The sequence below is a fragment of the Manis javanica genome, chromosome 6 (assembly GCF_040802235.1).
Source record: "Manis javanica isolate MJ-LG chromosome 6, MJ_LKY, whole genome shotgun sequence".
Lineage (NCBI taxonomy): Eukaryota > Metazoa > Chordata > Mammalia > Pholidota > Manidae > Manis > Manis javanica.
The window spans coordinates 110042007-110067375 of record NC_133161.1 but is presented as its reverse complement, the minus strand read 5'-3'; the positions used below and the strand labels follow the sequence as shown (position 1 = coordinate 110067375).

General features: G+C 38.1%; 1 pseudogene; it reads left to right on the top strand.

Moving 5' to 3' along the window:
- Positions 1–4982: 4982 nt before the first annotated feature.
- Positions 4983–6750, top strand: LOC108396435 (olfactory receptor 4C16-like; annotated as a pseudogene).
- The last annotated feature ends 18619 nt before the right edge of the window (positions 6751–25369 follow it).

Genomic DNA, 25369 nt, shown 5'->3' with positions numbered 1-25369 from the left:
GGTCATCATGCTCTACAAATCCCAAACTGAACAAAAAGTAAAGATATTTTTAAAAGATAAATTTCATATACTTCAACAGATTTAAATATTATAGAATTAAATCCTACAATTTAAATATTATTGAACTGTGGCAGCCTTATCAGATAATGTTATCAATTAGCTTGATGCTAGAAAAGGATTCCACCTTTATCATGAGATGTTAGGTTAAAAAATGAAAATGTGCAATTTCATTTTGCTTGTGATCCTATTTATGTTTGTTCTTGAAGTGATTTACTGCCAATTGTAGCAGTGGCTGTCACATCTGTGATCACGTTTTGGAAAACAGGTTAGTATTATAATTTTTGATATTATAAGAATATTGATCTGCTTAATATTTCATATGCAAAAGAAAACCAAAGTGGAAAAACAAAATAAGGAGACACTTTCCAAGTCACACCTAGAATGCTCACCTATACTTGAGAATAAATATTAATAGGTTAACAATAAATCTAAATGCTATGAGTACTCTGTAATAGTACCATTATGTGGAGTGGACATGGGAGTGACCTATGCATTCATATCCCTGAAAGGCAGAGATTTCGAAAATGACACTGATGTAGGCATTTGTTTCTTCAGCCTTTCAAATACTGAAGTGTGTGCTGTTAATTGATTTTGGCTGAGTCCCAAGGCTGAAGCTGCACTTCTGAGCATACCTGTGTAAAACTCTTCTGCAAGATACTCAAATTTGAGAAATAGTTGTCTACACATTTAAAAGGTACTCTTGGGTGCCATGTACATAAACAATGGAAACTTCAAAGAAACACACAATCTTGAATATGAAGATGGCACTGTGTCCATGCTCTGAATGGCAGGAAGGGGAAGAAGAGGGATCCAGGAAGATGTTCTATGTAAAGTGAGAGCTGGCATGAATCCACAAATGGGGAGAAAGGAAAGAGGTCTCAGTTGCCACTCAAGACTGGACAAGGCTCTGGAGACAGAGACACTATTCAAGGGACTGATTTAATGTCTTCAGAGAATCTTTTATTATTTTGGGGGAATTGGAGCCTGCTAGTAGTAGTCATTTTCTGTAGCTCAGTAGTAGGATTCAGTTCTGAAGTTTATTGCCAATTAACCAGTGGTTATTAGAAGAAATTATCATGGGAGCATTGATAAACCAGAGGGCCTGTTAGTGTACAAGTGGTTTTGACACCAAGTATTCTGAATAATTGAAGCGTTACATCAGCCTTGGAGACCCAGAGACCATGCTGAAAGGAGATATTGACCACAGTTTGTTATGAACTTGAGGGAATCCACTTTTTCCTTCACTGCTTCATGAGCCAAAGGCAGGGCCTGGAGTTTCAAAGCATCTGTAAATAAGCGTGATCTAAAGAATACATCATTGCCACTGACTCAGTGTAGCTCATCACCCCAAGAGTTTACACTTTAGAGAAACACTTGATATATGTGTATAACAGTATATACCTCAGATAATAAATCATTTTAGATTTTTTATTAGAGACTTAAATTTTTTAGAGCAGTTTTAGGTCATAGAAAAATTGGGAAGAAAGTTCAGAGATTTCCCATTTACCCCCTGCCCCTGACACATGCATAACCTCTCCCAGTATCAAGATCCCCTACTAGAAATGTACATTTGTTACAATTGGTGAACTTATATGGACACACCATAATCACCCAAGTCCATAGTTTACTTTGGGGTTATCTCTAGGTGTTGAACATTCTTTGGGCTTGACAAATGCCCAATGACATGTGTCTATCATTGTATGTCATACAGTTTTAACCACCCTAAAAATCATCTGTGCTTCACCTATTCATCTCCTCCCCAACTCTTCATATTGGTTTTTTAAATTATGAAATAGGATAAAGGTAAATCTATCTTTAATTAAGCCATATCTTTGAGTTCCTCATTTTTAAGGAATTTCTTATAGGCTAAATAACCTGCAGACAGTCTGTGCTGGAAGGTATCATGCCCACTTAGGACTCAAGGTTCTGGAAGTTCATCTACTTACAGAATTCTGTAACAAATCAGTAAGAAAGTAAAGATTATACATCTCATTATGATTTTTAATATAGAAGATCTTTTTCTATTTGGCTAGACATTTGAGCACAGACTATATTCTAGAGAACAAAGAACCTTATGATACTATGTAATAATCTGAGATCCTTCATTACCATGGCTTTCCTAACTCCTGCAAACCATTTTGAATTAATATGTAGGTATTCAGGAGTAGATGGAAGCATTTTTATAAGTACATTATAAATTTTAGTTTATTTTTATATATATTTATAAATTTTTATATTTTTATAACTATTCTCATTAATAGAAGCATATTCCCTCAAATCAAGCTTTCGAGATCAGTATTTTAATAATATTTAAATAGCAAGGGAACTCTTTTTGCCTCAAAGAAACTCTCTTTCCTTCACAGGGCATGTCTATTTTAGTGTTTGGAAATTTTTATTTTACATATGTCACAGGTAAGGTGGCTAAAAAATAGCTTTAAAATTGACATTAAAAAATCTAAACCCAGATTGTTCGTGGATTGCAGATTTATCCATGTTCTTAATTAAATCCATAAGAACAAAACAGGACATTCTTTTGCCTAATCCTTCACTCATTGTGTAGTGGTTATTAGGTCTTTCCACAAATAGTATAGTCCTCTTCTTTTTTGGCACATAGTTAGATTGCATTTCCTGGAATCTTTGTGGAAATTTATGCTATGATCTCATAAAGCTGAATATTACCACATATTGTAACCTACTAATTACAATGTCCTAGGAGACATGCTTAAAAATCTTCAGAGTTACTGTTCATAGTAGTTGGCATCGTAGTAAAATGGCAGATTTTGTGTAGAAATCACAAGGGTGCAGGGATTCTCTCAAAGAAAGAAGGTTAGTGTAACTAAATTAGAGAAGGTTGAATAGTTTGAGAGTCCTTAAGGGAAGGAATGATTCTCACTGTGGCCTCTGCAATAAAACAGAATTTTTAGGATAGAAGGATTCACCTAACACTTTGTATTCTACCCTCATTAATTCTCCACCTTTTTCTGTATGCTTTCCTTTCAGCTCTTCTGTTACCAACCCAAAACATTGTTTATTATTTTTCTGACAAATTAAGCATTCTAAAGTGTGCTATACTTGTTTGAAAAGTTGAAGTAAGTACAGTAGTTATTACAAGATGTGCTATTTTATTAGTGCAATTTTGTTTCCAGATTGTTGTAGTGTATATTCATGTCAAATTCTGTTAAGAACCTGATAAAAAGTGTTTATATGCCTCTGGAAAAAATAGCCATATTGTCATCCTCAGAAACACGCACAAAAATGTACATCTGTAGCAGGAGGATAGGAAAAATCTCAAAGTTTTCCTTGTATTCTTTAGGGGCTTGTATTTCTTTGCAAAAAATGCAAAATGCTTAAGATGATTGTTTTTATGCATGTCAGAGTCTCAAAATCTTACATGGCCATGTGGTGCCATTCAGAGTACATCTTCTACTGGAAGTTGTGGAGTTGATATACTGAGTTATATATAACTGATCTCTTTTTTCTGCATTTATAAATAGGGATCATTTGGTATGTCTACCATACATAGACCGTATATACAGAAGACCACAACAGATTAATGATGTGAGTGTATTTTTTAATCAGAATAATAAGACAATCAAATAAGTAATTTATTTTAAGAGGTAAAGAAAAAGTGTAACTTAACAGCATTTACTAAGTACTAACAGTATACAAGTCATGGAGTTTAGAACTATGGAAAATAAAATTCTGAGAATGTGTAGTTCTCAAAGATTCTTATACCAGGAGGGAAGCTATAGGAAGCACACACATAATTTAATTTAAGCATAGTATGTAATATTTAAGAAAAGTTATTAATAAAAGCCTTTAGAGAACAGGAGAGAGAATTTCCTTTATCACAAAGTAATCACTTAAGTTCATTAGAGGGCATTTCTTAGCAGTTGTGTCCTGAAGTTTTGAGACAGTAGGAGTAGCTGTAAATAAAGTGATGTTCCAGGAAGGAAGGAGACTATTGATTAACCATTAGAAGAGAATTCACAATTATGAATGAGTTAATGAAACCATATGTATTTATACTTCTTAATTTATCTTTAAAATGTATGTCCAAATGCATAAATATGCTTGTTCTAGAAATGCAGAGTCTGAAGGGGTTAATAATATACATTACAAAAGCCATACACTCAAAGGAGTGGCCACAATCATGGGCCATATTTTCAAGTACAAATATTTGGTGATGGATCACTCTTTCAAATGAGTAAGGAAAGATTGAACTTATTTTATTGATTAAGACTCCAAAACTCAGTTCCCTTATAATTTAAGATCTTTGCCAAAGGTTATACAATACAAAGCAAGTTTTAAAAAACCTACAATACTAAAGTAAGTAACTTCATCAGACACTCTCCCAAGAGTAGTTTTTAATTTGGAGGAAGATAAGATTATTTCAAATTTGTTGAGGAGAAGAAAATGTATCAAGAGAGGGAGAGGAAAAAATATATAAGGGAAATTTTGTGTATATTTAGTTTATCATAGGCCATGCTTTGGCTGTATACACTTTCAAAACAGAATATTGGAGGTATAGATGAAGGTATAGATGGTTTAACACAATGGGATAAGTAAGTCTTCCAAGTTCTATTTAAATACACCATATTTTCAGTTTATATTTTTACTTGCCTACAGTATCCCTTTCAACATCATCTTGACAAGAAATATCTAGAGAAAAGGTTTTGTTCTTGAAGTGAAGCTACTTATAATATTCCTTTCCAAATTTGAAGAAAGAAAACTTCATTAGAAGAGGTGAAATTTCAAAGTTGAATAATTAATTGTCAGAACAGAACAAATTGAATGGAGTCAGTAAGTGAGCATCCACCATTCATCTTGTCTAAAATTGTATCTCCCTCCCTCTGCTCTGTTATGAGGATGTGGAGTTTTCATATTCCTGAATAATATAAAGTTTATGAGGGATTACAACCATGACCTGGTTCTATATGGATTACACCTCCACAAGTGATTCCCTTCAGATCTAAAATGCTTAAGCTTAAATAGAAATTGTGGAGACATGAACTACTGAGTAATAATGCCCCTTTTTCACTTTTATGTATCCTCAGGAACTTTGGGTTCTCCAAGGGGTATTTTTCAAAAATTGGAGGAAAAAATAGGAATGGGGATATATTAATAATTATCAAAGAAAATTCATTTATCTACATTAATGTATATCTGATATTAAATATCATGAGTGTTTCAAAGTAACACCATATTATCAAGAGTCTATAAGAGTTCCTCTTCTCTGTACTATCTGGAAGCAGGTGTACAGTAAAGTGAGGCATGTTGCATGTTTATAAAAATATACATTATATAAATATGTATAACAAATATATGGATAAATATATTTATATCATGAACCTCTAAGGGCAGTGAAATACTTACAAAATGCCTAATGATACCTATCAAAACATGGGTCCCCAAATTTATGTAATGCGAAAACAAATCAAGTTAATAATAAAGAGGAGCTGTATCTCTTTACTTTATATTCATTGAATTTGCAAAATTAATCAGAATCTTTCAAAAGATGCAGAGGGTTGCATTTCAAAGGTACTAAGAAAGTGTAACTTTCACAAGCTTACCCGAGACTCACATTGACCCTATGAAGTTGTCACTACAGATTGAGGAAAGAAGTGTTGAATTATCAAGAAACCACAGCTAAAATGTCCAAGATGAGGAATATTTATTTTTCTTACAGTATTCTCTAAAAATCACATATCACCATGAATTAATTCCTTTGTTTTTACAGATAAACCATTTCACACTCACCCCTTTCACCTCACTCATGAAATCGTGCAGCTGAACAACAGTGTGACTGAGTTCATTCTGCTTGGGTTGACCCAGGATCCTGCTTGGAAGAAAATAGTGTTTGTCACTTTCTTGCTTTTCTATTTGGGGACGTTGCTGGGGAACTTGCTGATCATCACGACCATCAAGACCAGCCAGGCACTTGGGAGTCCAATGTTCTTCTTTCTTTTCCACTTGTCTTTGTCTGACACCTGCTTCTCTACCTCCGTTGCTCCCAGAATGATTGTGGACGCCCTTTTGAAGACCACTATCTCTTTCAATGAATGCATAGTCCAAGTCTTTTCATTCCATTTTTTTTTTGGTAGCCTGGAGATATTCATCCTGATCCTCATGGCCGCTGACCACTATGTGGCCATCTGTAAGCCCCTGCACTATGTGACCATCATGAGTTGGCGGGTCTGCAGTGTGTTGGTGGCTGTGGCCTGGGTGGGGTCCTACGTGCATTCTTTAGCTCATATTTTTCTGACCTTGAGTTTACCTTTCTGTGGTTCCAATGTGATTGATCACTATTTCTGTGACTTGCAGCCCTTGTTGAAAATTGCCTGTACAGACACCTACACGGTCAATCTCCTCTTGGTGTCCAAGAGTGGGGCCATCTGTACAGTGAGCTTTGTCATGCTGGTGTATCATCTTGCATACTCTGAGGAACCACAGTGTTGAAGGGAGGGGAAAAGCCCTCTCCACCTGCATCTCCCATATCACTGTGGTCATTGCATATTTATATATACACGCCCTGCAACTACCTTTTCCATGGACAAGATTATAGTGGTGTTTTATACACTTGCAACACCTTTGCTCAACCCTCTGATTTATACACTAAGGGATGCAGAAGTGAAAAATGCCATGAGGAAATTATGGAGCAAGAACTTAGTCTCAGAAGACAAAAGGTGATTGGAAGTTTCAAAATTTCTTCACAGTTTGGCCTGACCTAGAGGAAGTCCCTAGAACATACTATCATCTTACTATGTTGCTAATATAATCCTATAATTGGACATGAGGTTTAGTTTCTTTAATGAAAGTAAACAATGCTACCAGACAGTAACTAGTTAGTTTTGAATCAGTTCTATGTAGAGGAAGAGACAGTATCAGGTATAAACAGGTATTTGAGGTCTTTTGACTTAATTTTCACTGTTGTGTCTCTGCCTCTCTTGCCTGCCTAGTATCCTGTCGTTTTGATCTATGCTCTTCATTATGTTGTCTTCAAGTGTTCTCTGTTTATAGTTATACTTCTGTATGCTTATATTCACAGCCTGGCCAGTTTTCCTTCCAAACAGCTCATTTATTAGACACTGTGGTCTCATCTTGTCTGATCATGGACCTTCAACTTTGTTTTTGAAGGCCCTGACTCAGCAGAAGGTGCCAGATACAAATAACTGAAAATTCTCCATATTTTAAGGGACTGTATACCATCTAGGTAATCTTCTTTATATTTTATGGGATTATACTTTGAATTCTTATCGAGGATCTTCTGGGCTGGACTTCTATCAGGTAGTTCTGGGGAAGAAGTTATTCCAGGTTCATTCAGGTTTTTGGCAGAATTCATTTCCTTTTGATTATAGGACTGAAGCCTAATTTCCTTGCTGCCTGTCAGCTCATGGTCTCTCTCAAACTGAATGTCCTTGCATGTGGCCCTTCTGCCTTCAGAGACAAGAATGGTGCATTTAATTCTTCTTGTACTTCGAATCTCTCTACATCTGTTAATAACCAGAAAAAAATTATGTTTTTAAATAGTTTATGTGATTAGGTAGGGTCTATACCTAAAGGTCGCCTGATTAGTAATCTTGATTACATTTTACAATCCCTTTTCACATGTAATTCAACCTAGGTGTGATACATTATCATATTTATAGCTTATGGAAAGAAATCTTGAGGGGAATTTTGGAATTATGTCTGCCACAGTGATAATAGAGTTTGGAAAAAATAATAGTTTTAACACAGAAATCAGAATTTATAACAATATTTCTAAAATGAGAATAGTTCTACTCCTTCTACTAACTATGCACCTTTGCACCCTCCTTCAAAATGTTATCTATGAGAAAACATAACTTTTCCTTAGACATGGAAAAGGGTCTTGGGGGAAATATAGGTGACATTTTGTGTAAATTTAAACAATTACTGGATCCAATTAAATATATGATGATCATCAAGTATCTTACAAATCATTTTAACAAATTATCTACATGCATAAACATGTAAATTCCATGGATGGGGCTTAAGTGGGGAACTGAAATTTCAATTTAACATAGTTTTGCATAGTGAGCTATTATTTTATTTTATCCTTATATATCATTTATTTCAGCCTGAAGATTGTAATGTAAATGCTTTGTATTTTTACTATGTCCAAGTTCTCTTCACTAACTTTCTTGGAAATTGCTTCAATGTTTCTTATAACAAATATAATAGCAACAATACTAATTGTAACAATAATAGAGAATACATACTACTTGTGTATGGTAAAACACTCATTCTTATTGTATTTTTGGGTGAAGAATCTGAATTCCAGTGAAACAACATAAAGCACATCTGGAATTCGAACTCAGATATCCTGGCTTCAACATCTGAGGTGGTGAACACTAAATCATCCTGGACCTCTGGCAAATGCATCACACATAAAATAGCCTCTTCTTTTGAATACTTAGGTTGTATATCTAATTAGTTTTGACTCTGTTGCTGTGTTTCAACTTTTAGTCATCTTGCTCTTACCATTCACACACATGTGTGCATGCACACACACTCAACTTGAGAATAACCATTCCTCCTTGTAGGTGTTTCTGACATCAAAAGAACAGAAAATAAGATGTTTAGGCAGTGAAACAAAACTTTAAGAGTAGTTCATGAAAAATTTTAAAGTAACTCCTTTAAATAGTTTGTTACTTTTACATCATTAAATAATAAACTGTGAAGATAATCTTAGTAATTTATTTTGTTGTTATTGAAGTACTACTGTGAATGGGCTGTATAATTTGAAGAAAAATGTATAGCTTGAAACAACTGCATGATGCAGAATGTAAACATGATTTTGAAATATTCAACACATTATCTTATTATCTCATTATAAAGTTAAAATCCAGATATATTTATTAGGTGCTTACTATGCATAAAGTATTAGTAAAGCATCTTAGCCAGGCTCAAATTGTAATATATTACCAGCTGGCTAGCCTTTGTGCCTCTGTGGAAATATTAATAGAATCATCTTATAGGTTTTTTTATGTGCCTTAAATTTAAACATCCTTTTAAAGTCCTTACCACAATTACTAGCACAATGTAATGACTGTTTTCAATTATTTATATTATTCTTTCTACCATTAAAATATAAATTATTGGATTCAAGAGTAGAGTTTATCCTGGTTTCATTGAGTTAACTGTCTGTTGAGAAGATAAGAGAACTCCAATATTTTAAAAACTTACACAAAATTACCAAAACACAAAACAAAAGAATCTCAGTCTGTCTATGAAAGGGGAATCAAATGATATGGCAAAATTAGGTATTGGGAGTGTAATGGGATGGCCTGGGGTATAGAATTAGGTTTCAGGAAAGATGACATAATTGAGATATTTAAATTTGGTCTAACTATGTAAGAAAAATCTGAATACCTTCAACATTAACAAACAATTGGCTTTGGTAATGGAAGCAGAGGAAGATTCTTAATAATATAATGAATGTGTTATGGTTTATTCCCTGTGTAGAATGTAATACGACTACTTGTAAAACTTTTGGTTCACTGATGATAAAACCTACATTTTGATATTTAACATAATTTATTTGAAGCAATCTAAAAGGATATATTTTTAAAAGCACACTTGAAAAGCCAAACAATGGTAAATTAAAATCATGAGAATTTATTTTTAGTAGCCTTGTCCAAGAATAAGCAGAGGGACTGCCATCGACATTGCACCAGTCCCTCCAGTGCCTTTATGTATTCTTCCTGACTCTTTCAATGCTGCTTCTCCAAGGGACCCAAATGCCATGCACGGTGGGAACTGTACCTTGCTGCTTATCATGCATCGAAGGGGAAAAAGACAAGTGAGAAAGATTCAGGTGCATTTGACACTTTCTTTGCAGTTCCGTGATATAATTCCTATTCCCATTTGGAGTATACATAAAGTTTGTATGACCTATTTATTTTAAATATAATTTGAAAGCTAGAAACAAAGCATGAGATTTCTGTCATTTATTTTTTCCCCTAAGAGATCCATTTATTACTTTGATTTAGGAGAGATTTTTTTTTCATTTGTTGTCATGAGTTCAAGAAGACAATGATATCCCTTCAGATACTGATTGGATTTGGCTGATAATATGTAGTTATTATTTTATTTTCCTTTTTCCATCTTTCTTCTTCCTTTTTTATTTTTGTATGCTGAGTCTATGAAAGGCCATCTCTTTGAATAGCTATATAATCATTTATCCTTACCTCTGTGCTTCCTAAGGTAATTATTTTTCCCATGAACATGTATTCTAAAAATGTATCTGCTTGATGACTATTAATCTTAGGAATTTTACAGCATGAATTCATATCACAATTTGGCATTTTAATAGTCTATTCCAGTGCAAAATGGAAAAGGAGAATGCTACGCTGAAATCCTGGTTTCAAACTTGGGATTGCTCAATGGTTGTTCAAGAAGTTAAGAGAAATTGTGGAATGTTTTGTACTCTACTTTGGTTAGAAAAACAATGATTAAAGAAACTATAAAAGTTTGAAAAAAATCAAATAATTGGATAAGGCAAGCAATAAGCAAAAGAAAAGAGTAGGAAAATGGTGGAAATTAATAATTTTGATAAATGATTTATTAAATCAGTTGATTTCTTAAAAATTAATTATTTTCAGCTATAAGAATCCATGAAAAATACAATTGCTCATATTCTTAAGGATATGAATGTCTATAGAATTTGAGGGACTTTTTCCTAAATCACATGTCAGAGAATGCAGATAAAGATCCGAACCCCCATTCCTTGCCTATTTCATCATAGGTCTGTAATACATTGCAATGATTCCTAATATTTGAAATGAATAAGGCTAGTATAGAAGGAAACTTTAGTGATTACAGTTGAAAAAGTTCAAATTATATAATTAAAGGCAATTTCTTTTACAAAGCTAGATCATACACATATTAAAATTCAAAGAAAACTACAAAATGACCTAAGTAAAATATAGGGATAAAATAATTCTTTTCTTTAAGTATTGGATTCAATTACTCCTAATTATAAAAATAGAGATTTTCCTTTGTTGGGTACTGGAGGTCTTTACAAATAAATTTTTACCTGGATTTCAGTTCTCCAAACTATAAAATGGGAAATCCTATTTTCTGCCCCATGTCCTGGTATTAGTTTGGGATTTCAGTAGTGGTTGGTTGTAAAAATACAACTATAGAAATCTGTATTTGGTGGCACATTAAACTCTGAAGAAAATTTATTCCTTGAGTCCCTCTTGTCTTATGGATGGGGAAACATTTATGCAATAAAAATCATTTTAAATTAATAATGAAAGAGTTAATATTTACTTAATTCTTGCAATGTCTGAGATGCACATATCTGTACCTAAATGTTTTATATGGATCTTTTGACTTGATTCTCACAGGTACCAGCTGTGGTAGGTCCTAACATCATCACTATTGTAAAGATTAGAAACCCAAAACTCAGAGAGCATGTAACTCATCTAAGATCATTCAACTGCCATTTAATCTCATTCCAGCATTCTCACCCCCCATGAGAACCTGTTTCTCTTGTGGATAAAAAAGCCAATTTTATTTTAGGAATGAAACATTAGTCAGTCTTGTTTCCTAAGAAACATTTTCTGTGAGACAAAGAAAACTAAGATGATCCTTACAATCAGGTTCTGAGTATTTTGCTTTTTCCTTTTTTACCCCTTTTTGGAGGTTATGGAAAGGCAGTGTGAAATTTAGTGTCCTGATGTCCCTTTAGGATGCTGTCCCATGTAGATTTTCTTAATGAACTTTTTTGCAGCAGAGATGATGATTTCAAGGAATCAGAAGTTTTAAATCTGGTAGCATTTTATTGAGTCCATGCATGTCAGAGCCTGTTAACCTTGCAGACTATTTGGAATCCTCTGTTATGAACTTATTGTTTCCTTTCATTAAAACTAAATGAGTTAGTAGTGTTAGTTCTTCAAAACAAGGAGCCTTGAAAATGAGCAAATTATGAACTTGACTTCTTAGTAATAGCAGCTGATAGATTTAACAGATCATGTTGGAATTTATTTAAATCCTGTCAGGATTGTAAAAGCATAAGTAGATGTTGTACACTGATATCAAAGCAAATCCAGATATACGTGTTAAAAGAGATGCAGATATTGGGATAAATGCAGATACAATTATAAATGTGTTTCCTGTGTCCTTATATCAACTAGCTCCCTGTGGAGGAGTTGGGGGAGGGTAGAAATGTTATTTGTATACAAATGCTACACTTATTACGACAGTTGATGGCACACAGTGCTTAGGGAATAGCATCTGTGTCTGCATTTTTCTAAATGTAGTAATTGAAGAAACAGGGTGGTAACTAGTGAAGACCAAGTTATCTGACCCTACTGAATTTCACTAAAGGATCATGGTTTACTTTTTCTTTTGTTTAATTTCATTCATTATGTATTGTGTTCTTCTTAAACCATATTATAAAATAATGAATTTTTAATTTAATTATTTAAGTATGGAATTTTGAAATGTAATCTCTTTAATAAAGAAATCAAAATATTGTATAGCTCTTAAATCCCCCTTGACCATCACTCCCTTTATTTCTAAGAAATAAATCTTCCTTTCCTTGCCTTTTCCAATTAATTTACAAACAAATAACTTCTCATAGAAACCACATAGTGTACTGTGGGTGTTATTCTTTTAAACATTCAAGTCACACTTCATTACTTTTTGCTCAAATATATGCCGGTGATTTGTATCATTGTAGATGTGTCTTATGGATCCAACATCTAAGTTTTCTTTTCCATAATAAAAACATACCACACCTTATTTTCATTTTATTGTAGACATTTAGATCACTTCTATTTTACACATTTGAATGTGTCTGTGGTGGACATCCTTTCGAATACTTTCTTGGGTATTTTTGCTGGGACACTCATTCAATTTTATATGGATGACCTTTTAAATTTTTATGTTAAATTTATGTTTATGACATTGATGAGTGGGAATAGTACTTCATTGTTTGATTTACACTTCCATGAATCTAATGTTCAGTATTTTTTTCATTTTTTAAATTGAAGTATAGTTAAAATACAATCTGATTATTAGTCTCAAATATACAACACACTGGTTCAAAGACTAACCATATTCTTATTTACTCACCCCAACAAGTGCAGTTACTATCTGTCAACATAGGAAGATGCTACAGAATCATTGCCTATATTCACCATGCCATATTATGAGGTTGAATATTTTTATATATGCTTTTGACCAGTTGTAATTTCCTTTCTGTGTATTGCCTACTCAAATGTTTTGCTGTCAAAAAATTGTTACTTATCTGTATATTATTGATCTGTAGGATTCATAAATATTTTCTCCAATATTGCCACTTTTAAAAATATTTGGTTCATATGGAATTTTGTCAAACAGAAAATTTAAATGTATTATATTTTTTATGAATTTGCTTTTTGTGAAATGCTCCTATTTAAGATATAAACCTATTCTAATCATCTCTCAAATATTTTTTTCTAGTTTTTCTTGATACTTGTATCTTTCAACCAACTGGAATATAATTTTTTGTGCCTTGTAGGTGCATTTATTTTCCTCCAGATGAAGATTCAAAGTCAGTTACTAGAAAGTCTATTATTTCACATCACTGAAATTCCAGCTTAAACACAGAATAAATTCCAATATATTCATGTGTTTACCTACTATCTTCAAAGCCAGCAATCTCTCTTTCCATCAACTCCTTAATTACCCAAACTTTACTATGTTTTTTTCAGTCTGGCTGATGGGCTTAATTTTATTTCATTTTCTGAATTTTATTATTGAAGTATACTTGATATATAATATTACATATTATATAATGCAGTTACTGTCTGTCATCATAAAAAGATGTTACAGAACCATTGACTATATTCTCTATTCTGTACTTTCTTCCCACTGACTAATTTATATTATGATTGAGATTTTGTGCTTTATCACCTCCACCTATTTCACCCACCAACCTCAACCCTTCCTTTGTCATGACCCTTCCTTCTCAGTGTCTATGAGTCTACTACTGTAGGGTTCATTCTGTTTTTTCTTTTAGAGTCCACATGTAAGTACAATCATAAGGTATTTGTCTTTATCCAACTGTTTTATTTCACTTAGCATAAGACACTGAGATTCTGAAAAGGGATGTCTCTCCTCCTTGTTATTTCTTTTAAATAGTTGGCTTAATTACTCCAGATACTACCTGTCTGTGAATTTTGAAATCAGTTTTTTTAGATTTCATGAAAACTTTGGTCAGAATTTTCATTAAAATTTTTGAATGTATCAATTAATTTGGGAAGAACTGACATCTTCTTTATATTGATCCTCTTTAACTATAGACATGGTATATCCTTTTACTTGTTTCAATTCTTTTATGTATTTTAATACAATTCTATAGTCAATGAGGGAACTCTATTTTTAGGACAGAATAAGAAAATAACTATCAAAAGTATCTTTAACTCTTTCTTTTAAAGAAATCACAACATAGCTCAGAACCACTGAAACTGACATTGTGCTTGTGTGACAGTGATATTTCCAGACATTTTGTAAGGTATTACCATAGATGACATGATATCGTACATAAAAACCCCAAAGAATCCACTACAAAACTACTAGATCTAATATCTGACTTCAGCAAAGTTGCAGGATCCAAAATTAATACATTGAAATCAGTGGCATTCCAATATACTAAAAATGAACTAGCAGAGAGAGAAATCAGGAAAACAATTCCATTTACAGTTGCATCAAAAAGAATAAAATACCTAGGAATAAACCTAACCAAGGAAGTGAAAGACTTATACTCTGAAAACTACAAGTCACTCTTAAGAGAAATTAATGGGGACACTAATAAATGGAAACTCATCCCATGCTCATGGCTAGGAAGAAATTAATATCGTCAAAATGGCCATCCTACCCAAAGGAATATACAGATATGATGCAATCCCTCTCAAATTACCAGCAACATTCTTCAATGAATTGGAACAAATAATTCAAAAATTCATATGGAAACACCAAAGACCCTGAATAGCCAAAGCAATCCTGAAGAAGAAGAATAAAGTAGAGTGGATCTCACTCCCCAACTTCAAACTCTACTACAAAGCCATAGTAATCAAGACAATTTGGTACTGGCACAAGAACAGAGCCACAGACCAGTGGAACATATTAGAGACTCCAGAAATTAACCCAAACAAATATGGTCAATTAATATTTGATAAAGGAGCCATGGACATACAATGGCGAAATGACAGTCTCTTCAACAGATGGTGTTGGCAAAACTGGACAGCTACGTGTAGGAGAATGAAACTGGACCATTGTCTAACCCCATATACAAAGGTAAACTCAAAATGGATCAAAGACCTGAATGTAAGTCATGAAACCATTAAGCTCTTGGAAAAAAACATAGGCAAAAACCTCTTAGACATAAACATGAGTGACCTCTTCTTGAACATATCTCCCTGGGCAAGGAAAACAACAGCAAAAATGAGCAAGTGGGACTACATTAAGCTGAAAAGCTTCTGTACAGCGAAAGACACCATCAATAGAACAAAAAGGAACCTTACAGTATGGGAGAATATATTTGAAAATGACAGATCCGATAAAGGCTTGACGTCCAGAATACATAAAGAGCTCACACTCCTCAACAAACAAAAAACAAATAACCCAATTAATAAATGGGCAGAGAAACTGAACAGACAATTCTCTAAAACAGAAATACAGATGGCCAAGAGACACATGAAAAGATGCTCCACATCGCTAATTATCAGAGAAATGCAAATTAAAACTACAATGAGGTATCACCTCACACCAGTAAGGATGGCTGCCATCCAAAACACAAACAACAAATGCTGGCAAGGCTGTGGAGAAAGGGGAACCCTCCTACACTGCTGGTGGGAATGTAAATTAGTTCAACCATTATGGAAAGCAGTATGGACGTTCATCAAAATCCTTAAAATAGACTTACCATTTGACCCAGAAATTCCTCTTCTAGGAATTTACTGTAAGGATGCAGCACTTAAGTTTGAGAAAGACAGATGCTCCCCTATGTTTACCACAGCACAATGTACAATATCCAAGAAATGGAAGCAACCTAAGTGTCCATCAGTAGATGAATATATAAAGAAGATGTGGTACATATACACAATGAAATACTATTCAGCCATAAGAAGAGGGCAAATCCTACCATTTGCAGCAACATGGATGGAGCTTTAGGGTATTATGCTCAGTGAAATAAGCCAAGTGGAGAAAGAGAAATACCAAATGTTTGCACTCATCTGTGACATATAAGAACAAAGGAAAAACTGAAGGAACAAAACAACAGCGGAATTACAGAACCCAAAAATGGACTAACAGGTACCAAAGGGAAAGTGACTGGGGAGGATGGGTGGGTAGGGAGGGATAATGGGGAGGAAGAAGAAAGGGGGTATTAAGATTAGCATGCATAGGGGGGGGAGGGAGAAAGGGGAGGACTGTACCCAGAGAAGACAAGTAGTGATTCTACAACATTTTGCTATGCTGATGGACAGTGACTGTAAAGTGGTGTTTAGGGGGGACCTGGTATAGGGGAGAGCCTAGTAAGCATAATATTCTTCATGTAATTGTAGATTAAAGATACAAAAAAAGAAAGAGATAAATGGGGGATTACTCCTTGATAGGATAAAACTAACTGTAAATCAACAATTAATGCATGCTTTAAATATCCTTAATTTTGATCACTTAAAGGGTGTCAGATGATCGGCTATGGAGGTAGACTTTTCTGATAATATTCCTTTCTCTTAAAAAAAATAAAAAGCAGTTCCTGTGTGGTGACCTCCAATGAGTTCTACACAATGGTATAAAGGGCATATCATAGTGTGGGCAAAGGATCTGTTTGTGTTTATACAGAGGATCAAAGCCTAATTTGGCTACCCAGAAAATGAACTAAGATACGATATAAAGAAGAACTTCCAATATCAGCACTCTCTGAAAGAGTCATACCAGAAGATTATCATCAAAATCCTCCACAAAGATCCAGGCAATGCTGCAGTTGTAGCTGCATCCATCCCACTGGTTCCTGGACTTGCCATTGGAATGAAGAAGGAGATATCTAAGCTGGCCTGTGCTTTCAGTAAAACAACAAATTTGACTGTTGGAACTCAACCAAGAATTAGGAGAAGTGCAAGTTGTAGCACTCCAAAATCTTACAACTACAGACTATCTACTGTTAGAAGAACGTATGGGATGTGAACAGTTCCCAGGAATGGGTTGTTTTAATTTGTCTGATTTCTCTCAGACTGTTCAAGTACAGTTGGACAATATCCATCATATCATAGACAAATTTTCACAAATGCCTAGGGTGCCTAACTGGTTTTCTTGGCTTCACTGGAGATGGCTGGTAATTATAGATCTGGTTTGTTTATGTAACTGTATTCCTATTATGTTAATGTGTGTGCACAATTTAATTAGTAGTTTAAAACTTATACATGCTTAAGTTACCCTACAAGAAGATATGTCAAAGAAATAATCAATCCTCCCATGTTTTCTTCCGTCTGCTACCTCTATAGCTTTTCTTCTTCCTTCCTAATTACAACCCTTAAATAGAATTCATGTCTCATATCGAATTTACCAAGTATCATAAATCCTCCAAGTGGTAAAGATATCTCAAGACAAATGTTGGGCATAGAAGCCACAGGGCATAAATCTGCAAAGAAGTAAAAAGCTAACCTTTTCAAACAATATGGCTTCTCTCTCACTTACCAACTTTACATCTCCCTGTATGGCCCCAGAAGATGACTGGTTAGCCAGAGACGGGTAAGATTCCTCAAGGGAGGAACAACCTAAGACAGGCACAGTCACAGGGGGGCCATCAGGTAAGACATTGGGGATCAACAGTGGTGAGGCTTAGAACCTCACCACCCCTGTTTTGATAGAAATCTGCATCCGTGGATGTTTTAATGCCCTTGTCTAGCTTGGATTAACACATAGTCTACAGGCACACACCTGATCATCTACATTTGCTCTCTTACAATGCTAAACTATATTTTCTACCTTTATCTTGCATCTACCTACCACTTCAGCATTTTATTAAAAATAAAAATAATAATAATAATAATAAAGGGAGAAATGTGGGATCCACATATAAATCAAGTATAAAAATCAAACAAATATTCATATTTGACCTGATTGTTTATAGTTCATAATGCATGATCAAAACTGAAAGTTTCTGTGATGACTGCCCTTGTACTGTTCACCATGTAAGAACTTACTCACTATGTAAGAATTTGTTCACCATGTAAGAAATTGTTCTTTATGCTTCGGAAGATTGGAGACTGATGAGAATTAGGCTTGGGGTGGATTAATGATTGTGCATTGAGCATTGACTTCCCTATACAGACTTTCATTGTTGTTAACAGCCATTTGATCAATAGATATGAGAGATACCCTCTCAAAAAAAAAGCACTAAGATTTCCATAGAAAAAGAAAGGATTCATACAATTTACTGAATCATAAGTAAAAATGGCTAATAAACATTTGAAAAATGTTCTGTGTCACTAATAACCAATAAAAATAGTGAAATAAAAACAATTCCTTTCAGATTGATAAATGTAAAAAAATTAAATGTAACCTTTTCAAATGTAAAAAAATAAATAAAACCACAGAGTGGTAGTGGGGAGATGCAGGCTGAGGCTGGAGTATAGTTCGGAGAAACAGGTAAGCACAGCGAAACAACCTACGAGTATCCAATAAACAATAGAAAGGGCAACTTTTTGAGGCATAGTCCAGTCTGTGGGGGGAGGGGGGCAACAGCAGAGAGTCCAATGCCTAGGATGAAAGATATCACTCTGGCAAGGTCCAGGATCCACAGCACACAGGTGTTCATTAGACAGAGGGTAATTGGTGGATACGAAGGTGGAGAGGATTCTGGGGGTCTGGATGGGCCTTCCACTGATGTGTTTCTTCATCAAGATGGTGGGCCTTTTTAACTTTGGAATGATGGATCCTCAGAGTGATGCCTGCAACTTTGAGGGCAGTGGGAGTGGTTAGAACAACAATGTGGGGGCCAGTCCACTGAGGTTTGAAGGGATCTCTTTTCTAATCTTTGACCCAGACTTACTCCCCAGCCTGGAAGGACTGTACTGGGGTCCCTAAAGAGATTGGGGCTCTTTCTATGGTGTGTTGTTGCAGCTTATTTACAGTAGCTCCCAAGGCTTGGAGCTGTTGTCTTGCTCCCTTATCTTCTATCTGGTGTAGGTTCCCTGGGAACTTCCTAGACATGGGGGAGAGTGTCCATACACTAACTCAAAAGGGGAAAAGCCTTGAGCTCCAGGTGTGCAGTGAGCACATAGGAGAGCCAGGGACAGTAGGTACAGCCATTGGAGGCCAGTTTCTTGGCAAAATTTATCTGGGGTTCCCTTAAGGGTGATAACAATTCACTCTAATTTCCCTGAACTTTGTAGCCTGTATGCAGTGTGGAGTTTCCAGGTAATGTTGAGATATTTAATTAAAATCTGTATTGCATCTGCTACAAAGGCAGGTCCATTGTCATTGTGAATTGTAGATGGTAGGCCAAACTGGGGCACAGTTTCGCTCAGGAGAACTTTGGCTACCTCCTGGGTTCCTTCTGTCCTAGTTGGGAAGGCTTTGACCCACTCAGGTTATGTACAGAGTATTACTAGTAAGTATCTGGGTCCCTTGCTTGGCTGGACATCCATGGAGTCTATCTAAAGGTCTTCAAAGGGGGCAACTTCTGCTTTTTGGACACCAGGTGGGGGTCATGGTGCAGATCGAGCGTTATTTCTGGCACAAGTTACACACTGCTCGCTTACTGCTTGGCATAATGATGGCAACTGGGTGATGTAGTATTGATTTTTTAGGAGGGCCTCCAGTGCAGTTTTTCCCAGGTGGGTGAGTGATGGCATTCACTGACTAAATGCCTTCTGGTTGCAGTTGGGATAAAGATGTGTCTGTCAGGCACCATCCACCACCCTTTTTCAGATAGGGTCCTTCAGCCATGGCCCAGTCCTTCTCCTTTTCAGTGTACCTGGGTGGAGGGGCCTCCACTGGGGACATTAGGGCCATAGTGAGGGAAGGAGCTCTACCTTTCTCCTTATTGGCTGCTGCTTTAGCTGCTTCATCTGCCAGCCGATTCCCATTTGTTATAGGGTTGTCTTACTTTTGGTGTCCTTTGCAATGCAGAATTGCTACTTCTTTTGGGAGCCAGACAGCCTCAAGGAGTTTTAGTATTTCTTCCTTTTCCTTGATTGATGTTCCTGCAACTGTGAGGAGCCCTCTTTCCTTGTAGTTTGCCCCGTGCATGTGCACAGTGGCAAAGGCATGTCAGGAGTCTGTAGATGTTGGCTCGCTTGCTCTCACTGATGGTGAGAGCTTGAATTAAGTCATGCAGTTCAGTCCATTATGCTGACCATACAGCCAGCAGGGCTTTTGCTTCTAAGACCTCAGTGGCAGTAGTTACTGCATAACCTGCTCTCTGGATACCCTCTTGTAGGTAACTGCTGCCATCACTGAACAGTGAGTTCTGAATTTTTGTATTGCTTGATCTGGCAAATCTGGGTGACTTGCATATACCTTGTCAGTTACTTCAGAGCAGTCATGATCTGTTTTTCCCTCTTCAGTGGGGAGGAGGTTGCTGGGTTCCGTATCCGTACTGTTTCAAGAGTGACTTGTGGGTTTTCACAGAGAAGCCCTTGATATTGTGCCAGCCGGGAGTTGGAGAGGAAGCCCTCATGTGTGTTCATGAGGGACACAACAGCATGGGGGAACCTTGACATTTAGTTCTTGTCCCGAGGTGAGTTTATTTGCTTCCTTAATGAGTAGAACTGTGGCTGCCACTGCCCTGAGGCAGGATGGCCATCCTGCTGCAACAGGGTCCAGTTTTTTTGACAGGTATGCAACTGGCCACTGCCAGGGCCCAACAGTCTGTGTGGGAACCCCGAGAGCCACCTTTCCTTTTCATGTACTGAAGGGCTTTCCTATATCTGGCAGGCCTAGGGCTGGTGCCTGTCCCAAAGCAGCCTTCATTTCCAGGAAGGCCATTCTTGCCTCTTCTGTCCAGACAGGGGGCTCTCAGTCTGGAACACCCCCAGGAAGCTGTAGAGGGGTTTTGCCATTGCAAAGAATCCAGGAATCCAGATTCTTCAGAACCCAGTGGCCCCCAGGAACTCTCATATGCCTTTCCTCATCTGGACCCGGGCTAAGGAGATAATGACCTTTTTCCTATCCTGCCATAGTGCCCTTTCTCCGTGGGTGAGGAGGAAGCCCAAGTACTGGACTTGCTGCTGGCAGATTTGTGCCATTTTCCATGAGGCTCTGTATCCTGAGTCGGACAGGAGTTGCAAGAGAGCCTTTGAACCTTTTGTACAATATTCCTGGGTGTCACTGGCAGGGAGGAGGTCATCTACATACCGCAGGAGTGCACAGCATGTGGCATCTCTCAGAAAGCTAGCAAGGTCTGTGGCCAATGCCTCTCCAAAGAGAGTGGGTGAGTTCTTGAACTCTTATGGAAGTCATGCCCATCTTAACTGCATCTGCCACTCCATATCCGGTTCAGTCCATTCAAAGGCAAACAAGAGCTGGCTTTGGGGGGCCAGCTGGAGGCAGAAAAAGGCATCTTTTAAGTCTAGACAAATGAACCATTTGGCTGACCCCAGGATCTGGCTGAGGAGAGTGTATGGATTTGGGACCACCAGGTATAAAGAAACAGCCACTTTGTTAATGGCTCACAGCTCTTAAACAGGCTGGTACTCTCCTCCTGGCCTTTTGATTGGTAGAAGCGGAGTGTTCCAGGGTGACTGATATTCAATTAAAATACCTGCCTCTCTGAGTCTAATCAGGTGCTCCTGGATGCCTGCTCTCACCTCTTGTGAGAGGGGTAATGCCGCTGTCTCTGTGGCTGAATCCCTGGAGCCAATTCTACAATGACAGGGGCTCTGTTATGAGCAAGTCCAGGTGGGTTATCTTCAGCCCATACTGAGGGGAAGAACCTCTGGATTCAGGGGGATTCCTGAGGGGGTCTGGGCACAGAACAGCCTCCACTCCTCTTCCCTGGGTGTGTTTATTGCCAGTACAAGGGACCCTGGCTCTTCTTGGCCTGGGTTTGGTTTGGCTGGTGTGTCCAGTTGGTTCAAAAGTTATCTGGGCTCTGAGCTTTGAGGGTGTATCTCAGCTGAGGAGGGGAACGGAGTGCTTGGGCATGTAGAGAAACTCATGTCGGGCCTTGTGGCCTCCTAGTTCACATTAGCAGGCTTGGCAAAAGTGTTGCTGTACTGCTTTTGTCCCAGTGGCTCCGAGGATAGCTGCAGTCCTTTACTAAAAGGGGCTAAGGGAGGGTGACCACAGAGTGTTCTGCCCCTGTGTCAGCCATAAAAGTAATGTTTTGGACCCCCACTTTCATTCTGACCATGGGCTCATGGGGGCCGAGCCTGAGAGCCTGGTTCTTGTCAGTCTGAGCCTATTCCTGCCAGGCCAGCCAGCCTTTCCCTGTGGGGCTCCTCCCAGCAGTGACTGGGCTTTGGGGCTTTGCCTCAGTTGGGGCATTTATTCTTCCAATGCCCCTTCTCTTCACTGTCAGCACCCTAGTCCCTGGCTGGGGGTTCCTAGGCTTCTCCCCCACGTGGCAGCTGGCTTTTCTCTGATTTTTGGTCATCTCTTTCTTTTATGGTAGCTGCCAGGAGGCTGGCCTTTCTCTTCATTCTTTTTTCAGCCTCCCTGTCAGCCTGAACTTCCCTGTTCATCTACACTTTGTTGGCAATTTAAGTCACCTGAGTGATGTTCATCCCAGCGAAGCCCTCAAGTTTTTAGAGCTTTCATCTGATGTCTGGGGCAGCTTGGGCAATGAATGAGGTGTTGACCATCTGGTGGCTCTCTTGTGCCTCAGGGTCAGGAGGGGTATAGATGTGATGAGCTTCACACAGTCCTTCGTAAGAGTCCCCAGGAGACTCTCCTGGCTGCTGAGTGTTTGAAGAAACTTTGTTCATGTTCATAGACTTTTTGAACCTGGCTTTAGTCCCTTAGAGGAGGGCATCTTGATATTCGCAGATCTGGTGCTGTCCCCTAGGGGTGGTGAAGTCAGCATGCTCCTTAGGGACAGCAATTTCAGCCCATGCACCTCGATCAAGGACCCCAGCTGGTGCATACTCTTCCAGGTATTGGCGGGCCCCTTTTATAATCCGCCTCCTCTCCTCCGTGTTAAACAAGGTGTGGAGAATCTGTTGGCAGTCTTCACAGGTCGACCAATGGGTTTGGCAGAGGGATTCCATTAGATCAAGCAAGGCTTGTGGCTTCTCTGAGTATGATGGGGTGTTGTGTTTCCAATCGATGAGGATCGATGAGGTCAGTCATGGAGAAGGGCTTGTAGTCCCATCCTCATCACACCTCTCCGGCTCCCACATCTCTTGCACCAGCATCTGAAGGGCACCTGCTTCTGGCTGAGGGCACAGTCTGGCTTCTGTCCCAGGGAAAAGTGGGTCCACTGGTTCTTGAGGTAGTGGGAGGCTGACAGTGGTGGGGTGTCCAGGACCCATGGTCTGGGTGCTGATGGCCTTAGAGTCACATAGGTGGGAGCAATATTAGCTCATCCTCTGGGTCACCAGTAAGAATTTGTGGAGGCTCAAACTTCTGCTGATTCGTTGTAGGCTTCTTTGTTGAGGTGACTAACCCTGCCTGTTACAAGTAAATCGCACCCATGGGGGAAGGATAGTAAGCATGGACTGGCCTGGCTGGGTGAGCCCATCCTCTGAGAAACTCCTAACCAGGAGTCCATATATGGGAACGGGTTAGGATGACCTGGATCTCCAGTGATGACCCGCCAGACTCAGTGGACTGTTGGGATATCTAGGCTTCCTTCTGGAGGCCACCCCACACTGAAGGTGGCCATGCAGATTCACACAGGGTTTTCAACCTGCCAGGAGTTATTTTACTCCATAGTTTTCTGAAAATCCGTTCCTGAAATTTTTGATCACAGTGGCAAGATCTGTGGGTTTGCTGTGCCCTGACACCATGACTTGTCAATGTAATGTTGCCATGACAACAGACAAGGGAGGGGTGCCTCCTATAGAAAGGAGACCAGTCAGATGCCTGTCCATTTGTGCTCCTCTTAGAGACTTTGATTAGCCTTGACTAAGATGTATAAGTCCCGGACCAGGTCAGCCAAAGCTGAGTCACTGTTACATTGTGGCAGCCAACCGTGAATACAGCAAAGGGCCCACTCAGATTCCATAGCACAGGCCATGGAATCACAGATACAGTGCAGACTGAATGGCTTCAGCCACCCTGCACACTCACACACACTCAAACCAGAATGTTCACCCCCTGGGAATGTTTCTAAGAAGTCTCCAGGAGGTGATCAGGCTCCCCTTCTACCCCAATGGGTGGGAACTGGCTGGGTCAGGGGCCCCGGAGCCTTACCTGGTTAGATGTTGGAACCGGTCCTCACCTACCAAGCCTCCTTGAGTCCGGCGGGAACAGCAGAGAGGGTCTGGCCCAGGGCGACCAGGCGGGAGACTGCCATAAGATCAGGCAGGGCATGCTTTCTCCTTTGCAATCATCGGTTTCATCACTGCCCCAATGTTGCCCCAAACTGGTGGCAACAAAGGGCCAGCATGGTTGGGTTTCCCAGTCAGGGTACCAAATGGTAAGGAAAAACCTGAGAAACCTGGACTGGATCACTGATGGAAGAACCAAGCAGCACTTGGAGGCCTTGGAATGTTGAGGTTTTAATTTTATACCAGTGGGCTCAGAGGGGAGTAATCTCCCAAAGTTTGAGCCCTGAACAAAGGCAAGGGGACCAGTACATATCTTTCTGCTTCTGTATCTGCAACATTTCTACATGTACAGAAAACGAGCAAGCAAGAGGGAGTAAGTTTAGGGAGTGAGTTGAGGGAGTAAGTTCCTGGAATAGTGGAGAGTGATGGGGAGGGAGAAATCGGGAATTTCTGCCCTTTGCTAACTAGAGATGAGAAGGGAGCCACCTGGACTAGATTCCTGTCCTTGTAAATATTTACCTATCACATGAATTCCCTAAAACTCTATAAATATATGCCAAATAGGTGTTTTTCTAAGATTATTTCATAAGTACCCATGTGAAATAAAGGTCATTGTTCAATTGCTATTATAACCCTTCACAAACAGTCCATCAAATTTTATTAGGATGTAGGGTGTATTTTTTTTATGAAATTGAGCCTTGAATTTAGTAGCTTTGTGATACATTTTAGATCAGGTTGCCAAAAAGAAGTAAGAGATGTAATAATTTGCACCAAAGAAACACATGTTTTCTAAAATATTCCATGACATGAGCCCAGGAGCATGTAGTGAGGCTGGTAGGAAAGAAAGTGGTGCA